The sequence below is a fragment of the Rutidosis leptorrhynchoides genome, chromosome 9 (assembly GCF_046630445.1).
Source record: "Rutidosis leptorrhynchoides isolate AG116_Rl617_1_P2 chromosome 9, CSIRO_AGI_Rlap_v1, whole genome shotgun sequence".
NCBI lineage: Eukaryota > Viridiplantae > Streptophyta > Magnoliopsida > Asterales > Asteraceae > Rutidosis > Rutidosis leptorrhynchoides.
In genome coordinates, this window is record NC_092341.1 from 211,140,292 (window position 1) to 211,148,766 (window position 8,475).

The window sequence follows — 8,475 nt, forward strand, 5'->3', positions numbered from 1 at the left end:
TCCGATTACTTCATTCTCATCGAATATCATCATCATCTCATCATCTGCAACATCCTAACATCATCATCACACTTTTATCAACGACATCATCCTTATCATAATCATTACCGTAAACCTTTATCATTTTCGATATTTCATGTATTATCTTCATCAATATCAATCGTTACAGTGAATCACCAAAAAAAATATAGGGTTTGTTTCATCATCTTCATTCCGTTATTCCCCACTATCTTCGTCATCATTACTTGCAAAAATTAAATGACAGGAACATGAATAGCAGCGATGTAAAAGATGACGGGAGTTGGCGGCTTGTTGTGTGACTGTTTGAACTAAATCAGGAACAATCACGTCTTGGGTTTAAATCGAGCAATACTAGTAAGAATTGCAGGTTAGTGATGTTTTTTTTTTTTACAGCGGCAGCTAAAGCAACCCGTTTCACACAAATTCATTTCAGCTGGATCAAAGCCCAACGAAAAAAAATAAAACGGCCCAACTTCAAACCGGATCATGATAGCCTAAATATAGTGACAAGATTTATACGGCCTACTCGGATAAGAAACTATGTTGGATTATGGTTGAAGACTTCGGACATAAAAGGAAAAAAAAAAGGTACGTTAAGTGGTTTCCAACTAGATAATGCTTAATCGTTTTCAATAATCATCTGGAATACAACAACAAATCTCCTCCAACCTATCTTCTTTCTTTATTAAAGTAAAAGTTTGAGTTGTCTGCCACAATATAATGAAAACACATGCTAGTATTTAAAACAATAGTCTTAACTTTTCATTCTTCACTCTCATTAGGTTGGTTTCGTAAAAAAAATATCGTGGAGTTCTTTGAGGCTCGACATCCTGCTGCAAGTTAATGTATTTTTATTGAATGGGTTTTTTGAATAGTTTAAAGAGGTGGCTCAATGGTGTTGTGGTAGTTTATGGGTATTGTTGACGAGTTTGGTTTTGAAACAGCATATAAGATGCAGTAGCAGCACAACGAATATATTGGTAATCGTAATTTACAAAAAGAAAAGAGAGTGAGAGGAAGAGAGAAAAAAAATGAGTTTAGTGATGGTGGCGGTTATGGAGGTTCCTCATGAAGAAGGAGAGTGAGTAAGAGTTTGAGAAGGATATGGTGGTGAGATGATAGTGATTGGATTGTGTTGGTGTTGTTCGAAATAAAAAAAAAATATAAACAGAAAACTGAAGCCATCGCATGTTCATGGTGATTCTTGGTGCAGTGATGTTAAATGAAAAAAAATATGATAAAAGTGGTGATCGATTATTATGAAAGTGATGGTTGTTGATGGAGGGTATGGTGGTGATGTATGGTGATAACAATGGTGGTTTTCGGCAGTGTTGGTGTAGTCGAGTACAAGAGTTGATAAAAATGTTGATGGGTTTGTAAATCACAAAACAGAAAAATACTAAATGAATGGTTTAAGTCTAAAGGGAAATTACTTGTGTTATAGTAGAGATTTTCGATCAACACCAGGTAAGGAGAAGAGGTTGATCTTGCAATGAAAGAAAGACACATGAAGATTGCAAGTGGTGGTTTTTAGTTTATATGTGTATTTGCATATTTGTATAAAGGAAAGAGGTGGGTGATTGATAAAGCATTATAATTGATTGATGAAGTCACGGGTGTAATAAGAAAAGAAGAAATAAAGTTGGATTGCGATGTCTAACATAATTGTTTAATTGTTTGTTAGCTGAGATTTTATTCGATTTATAGACAGGATGACAAAAGTCATTACGTTGAGATTGTGACAAGAAACGAATTCCACTCAATATATCTGATTCTTGTATAATTAATATAATATATATAATTAATAATAATAATAATAATTGAGTATATTAATAATAATCATCATAATAATAATAATAATAATCATATGATGTTATTACTAATACTAAGAATAATAATTTCTAACAAGTTTTGATATTAATTAATGATAATGATAATAATATAATTGTTAATAATAATAAAAGTAATCATATCTTTTATATATATATTATATATAATAATAATTATGTATAGTAATCATATATGTTTATATATAGTTTCTTTTTAACAATAACCTTATTATTTTACATATTATTTTACATATTTAATTCAAAAGTTAAAATGGTATTATATTAATTCAAATTAATATATACACTTATATATATATATATATACTTATTTATTAACAACAATTGTTCGTGAATCGTCGGGGTTAGTCAAAGGTCGACTGAATCCATTTAAATAGTTCAAAGGTCAAATGTATGCACGAACATAGTTCAAAGTTTATGAGACTTCAACATTACAGACTTCGCTTATCGTGTCGAACTTATGCAAAGATTAAGTTTAAATTTGGTTAGAAATTTCCGGGTCGTCACAGCTTAATCGCAAGAAGAAGAAACGAAAGGACAAAACTCCGAAATATAAATTGGGGTATAAATTGCAGCAAATAAAAGAGAACATTAACTGTGGATGACAATGACAGAAGCAGAGACTTTGAAATATAAGGAAAGATATAAAGCCCAACGACAAACCAGAAATTATAAACCATATATATCGATGCATATAGCAATATAAAGATACGAGAGAACTAGAAACATTATAAACCCAAGAGTATAGTAGAAGTCAATAGATTCTTCCGGCGGTAGATGAAAAAGAAGAATGACCGATATGAAAGTTAGATGTATATCGAAAATCAGAACTGGATGGAGCATATTGATGAATACTTTAAAATATGAGTTGAGGGGAAAAGAATAGAAATTGATGAAACATGACTAGGAACTTAGAAATCAATAGATTTAACTCACACAATGACGGAATAAGTGAATCAAACCCCCTAGTGAATAGGTTAAGCTTTTTGGGAGTAATTTAGTCAAACCACAACTAAATCAAGTGTGATTAGATCAACACATAGAGCTATTATTCACCACCTGGCTGATTTGGACTGAGAGAGAATCGGAGGAGCTCACCAGATTTGAGTGTGTGTAACAATTGAGAGGCTTAACCTAAAATAAAGAACATAAGACTATATATACCTCTGCTGTTGACTCACCCGTACGATTCATCCATCACACGTACGAGTTGGCTTCATCAACCGTACGGGTGATCACTCACTTGTGTCTTCTCATTTAGGTTGTAATTGTGACTTAGCTCAGCATCAACCATACATATGAGCCTGTCAGCAATACGAGTGAGGCTTCACTCATACGTCTAACCTAGTCTAACATAGTCAAAAATCCAAATCTCGTTCCTGCAGTTCCTGTAACCACATACAAACACGGATAAGATAATAACGAGCGATCATGGTGGCCTGTAAACTGTTGTACCTACAATGGACGTGGGTAGATGTCTAGGGACTTGCATAAAATGCATCAACAGAAGGTGTGAGTTGTAAGGAAACGAAAGAGGTGAATTTATAAGAAAATCTCCGACAGAACAATTAAAATGGACGATCGCATTTAAAGCGGATCCTAATTCCCTTGGTTACCGGAGAATCAAATCTTATTACGAAGATTTTCTTCAAATCCCTTGAAATGTGGGAATCAATCATATCTACGTCAAATGATAAGATGAATCTACACTTACTCATTTCACTCTTCTATGTTAGCTTCATTCGTACTTTTCATATAAATGGATTGTTTATCCAAAATTATTCGCTGATGATAAAACTCTAATTTTCTGCCCGTATGCATCATGAAAACATACTTATTATCATTCACGACCTTTCCACTCAAATTTCAGGACGAAATTTCTTTAACGAGTAGGTACTGTGACAACCCGGAAATTTCCAACCAAATTTAAACTTTAATCTTTATATATTCCTGACATGATAAGCAATGTTTGTAAGTTGAATCTCAAAAATTTTAAACTATGTTCATACATTCATTTAACCTCGACCAAACTCCGACAATTCACGAACCATTAAACGGATATGATTATATATGTATATGTGTATATATATTATAACTTGAAACATAAACAAAATATTAGATTTAATGCTTTACATGATTGTATTCGTTTCAATATGTTTATCGATGAAATTAAAAGATAAGATTTAATGATTAAATTATCAGATACATTGAATTATGATTTACGAGTCTCTGTTGAGAGGTCCACTTTGATTTAAGAAATCTATTTTCTTTTTAACGAAATTCGGAAAATGGTAAAATTATTTGTATATAAGAACAATGTGTCAAATATCAAGAATTAAACAAAAACTAGTGGAAGACTAAATTACATAGCAATCAATTGAATTGATTTCAGACGTACGCAATGCTTTTTGATATAATAGGACTTGTCTATCTAAACTCTCTTTAAATAAATAAACGTAAGTTGAAATATTGGTTGTAACGTGTATTTAAAACGTGTTCATTAAATATATATGTTTTCAAATTAAGTATACGGTAGTAACACCCGCCTAGTGACGTAATTGATATTTAAAAATGATTAGTACTTGTATCCATTTAAATTCTTAAAAAGAAAAACGTTACGCGCTAAAATATTTTCCTAAATGAAATGAAAATAAACTTTGAAAAATAAATAGTTTTGAAAAACTAAATGTTATATAGTTAGATGAAAGATTTTGGATACAAAATTTATATTTCTAAAATGTATATATATATATCTATATATATTAATCTCGTCATAAACGTCTTAATTTAAAATAAAATATTTTGATAAATAACGAGTCACTGATTTATAGAAGCAAATGACCACGACGCTCAAATTTTATAAGATACATTTTTACAAAGTAATTTATTGATGAATAAATCAAACTATTACTAAAGGTACACGTCGCGTAACGTAAAAGGCTAGTTTTCTAAACGTACGAAAGTGCGCTCGAAAAACCGAAAGTGGTACATGAGTCGTGAGACCACGACCGTGTCATTTTTGTAAAAATTATATTTTTACCATGAGCGTAAATATAATATAATATTTAATTAATTCTAAAGATTAAATATAATATATATTAAATAATATATAATTTACATATGTGTAATGTATATCATAAAGGGTGTCGGTAGCTCTTGAATGAATGGTAAGAGTTGGTGGCTGAGTTCCCTATAAATCAAACGCGTTTTCTGTCTTCTGGTTCAATCTATATTTCTCTCTATACTCCGTAATACTTATGTAATTTATTTATTATAATTATTATTAAAATTACTATTATTATTATTAATCTTATTATTAGTATTATTAGGAAGCAATATTATTAGTATTATACATAAAATATTATGACGGGGTTATGAGCGAGTTAGTTCAACACGAGTTTTATGAGTAGGATAGGGCTAAGGAAATTATGGGTTATAGCTATGGAGGTGATGGGTAATGTTCATGGGTATACTCGTGAGGTCAATTTAGTGTTTATCATCTCCGTTGCGTCTACGTATCTTTCCTGCAATATTGAATCTCAATATTGATACGTGAGTACTCATAATTTAATTTTTACATACTAATAGTGTATCCCTGACTAGTGCTCGAGAAAATAGGATTATGCATGCTTGCACTTTTGATATTGCCCTTAGATAGGTTATGTTGAATCTTGAATTAGTTACCCCTACGGTTGAGATAAGGTATAAGATATGCATGTCCTTGGAAAGCTAGCGAAAAACTATAAACTTTTCATTTAGATATCGAATGGATTCGATGAACGGATTAGAAGTTATTGTCAATTGAATCTTTGTATTATTATTAAAAATGATTATTTTTATCGTCGTTATTATCGTCGTTCTAGTTTTATATTATTATTATTATTATTATTATTATTATTATTATTATTATTATTATTATTATTATTATTATTATTATTATCAATAAGGGATTTATCATAGAAAATTATTATTTTTATCATTATTATTATTATTAAAAGTATCGTTGGTATTAAAACTATCATTTTTTTTAACAAAAATTATCATTTTAATAGAAATGTCATTGTTACTATAAAATATCATTATTATTATCATTTTAAAAAGAATTATTATTTTTAAAGATAATATTAAAAAGTATCGTAAATATTAAAGTTATCATAATTAGAATTATCGTTTTATCATAATGTCATCTTAGAAATTATAAATATTGATATTTTTATAATAATAATTATTATTACAAAATAATACAACTTTTACTTACTATTATTATAGATATTATTTTATCAAATAAATATGTGATACAAACATATTTTACTACGTGTAATAAATTACTTTAATAAATATTATCTTTATAATATTAAATGAACTCTATAAATTTTATAACTTAATATATATAGAAGTATATTTTAGTATATAAATTTTAATATGAAATTTTATTTATGAATAATGAATTGTATTATTTACTCTATTAAATCTTTTAAAAATATTTAAAAATATAAAACGACGATATTTAAAATATATTATAATTATGGAGATCATTTTGAGTCAAATTGATTTTTGTTGACTTTTGCATATTAGTCTCGAGCATTAGGATTGTGGTACACTATGACCTGACTTAATTTGTTAGACAAATATTAATCAACATATAAATATATATAATTAATTTAGGTTCGTGAATCTGAGGCCAACCTTGCACTTGTTCAATGACGTTATATGTATTTTTACTACGAAATACAATATGGTGAGTTTCATTTGCCTTTTTACCCTTTATATATTTTTGGGCTGAGAATACATGCGCAATTTTTATAAATGATTTACAAAATAGACACAAGTACATGAAACTACATTCTATGGTTGAATTATCGAAATCGAATATGCCCCTTTTTATTAAGTCTGGTAATCTAAGAATTAGGAAACAGACACCCTAATTGACGCGAATCGTAAAGATAGATCTATGGGCCCGACGAACCCCATCCAAAGTACCGGATGCTTTAGTACTTCGAAATTTATATCATGTCCGAAGGAGGATCCCGGAATGATAGGGGATATTCTTAAACGCATCTTGTTAATGTCGGTTACCAGGTGTTCAATCCATATGAATGATATTTTTGTCTCTATGCATGGGACGTATATTTATGAGAACTGGAAATGAAATTCTTGTGGTCTATTAAAATGATGAAAATGATCGATTATGTTAAACTAATGAACTCACCAACCTTTTGGTTGACACTTTAAAGCATGTTTATTCTCAGGTAATAAAGAAATCTTCCGTTGTGTATTTGCTCATTTTAAAGATATTACTTGGAGTCATTCATGGCATATTTCAAAAGACGTTGCATTCAAGTCTTTGAGTTCAATAGAGATTTTTATTAAGTAAATGACAGATTAGGTCATTTATAGTTGGATATTATGAAATGGTATGCATGCCTGTCAAATTTCGATGTAAAGAGAGTTTAACTTTTAAAAACGAATGCAATGTCTGAAAAATGTATCATATAGAGGTCAAATACCTCGCGATGTAATCAACTATTGAGAATCGTTTATAATGTATATGAACGGGTCCTTTCACATCATATGGTACTGCCTGATTGAGTCTGCTCTTTAATACCTTAGCACCCTGATAGACCTTCAATCCTAAAGTGTCAACCTGTTCCCTACACACCATCAGTGGACCCCCTTGATCCCTATCTACACCCAAATACTCTCCAATGAGAGTAACAAAAATACCTCCTCCTATTACTCCCCCGTCCTGTATTCATGCCACCATTTTGGACAGATAAAAACCGACACAGTAGGGGATATTAACGAAGCTTCTCGTGTTTCGAATACACTTAAGGTAAAATAAGTCGTGTAAGGTCATCTTCTCCTTATTTTTACCTCTTTGTATAATCGAATTAGCTAAAAATCTATGCATAATACGTAGCTCTGCTTTGTTAATATCTAAATAGGAGTGTCTTCCTCCCAGCGTAAAAACATTATAATTTGACATACGCCTCCAGACGGCGTCCGCGTCAAAATTCCTATCTACCCTTTCACCATGATAAATCAAATTCATACAATCAGGTAGTAGTAATTCACCAGGAGTGTAAATCTGTAAAGCCCTGGCCATGTCCAGCATGGACATCCTATACATCCTACGGCCAAGTATAAATCTAAGAAAACTTCTATCATCTAACCTAACTACATCCGCATTAAGTGAAATAGTACTCATAAGCTCAACACACCATTCCTTATATACAGGCCTACGAATGGTGAATAAACGTTCCCAATCGGGAAAATAAGAGATGTCATACCTTTGGATCAGATGCTGTCTAACTGAGTTAACTAGTTGGACCCTTTTTAAAGGCTCCCAATCGATTACCCTCGGTACTTCTACATTTTTTGTTACCATTTTGAATTTGTTACTTTGGTATGTCGGGTAATCTCTCCAACTTCGATCAAATCTCAAATTGGGATGCAACTGTTCTTCATGAATCGTTGGGTGTTCTATTATCGGATGAATCGGAAATTGTACGTAGGCATTAACATATTCTAGTTGCGGATCATAATATGGTACGTGTTGATCAGGTTGTTGTTGTTGTTGTTGTTCCTGTTGTTGCTCCTGTTCAGG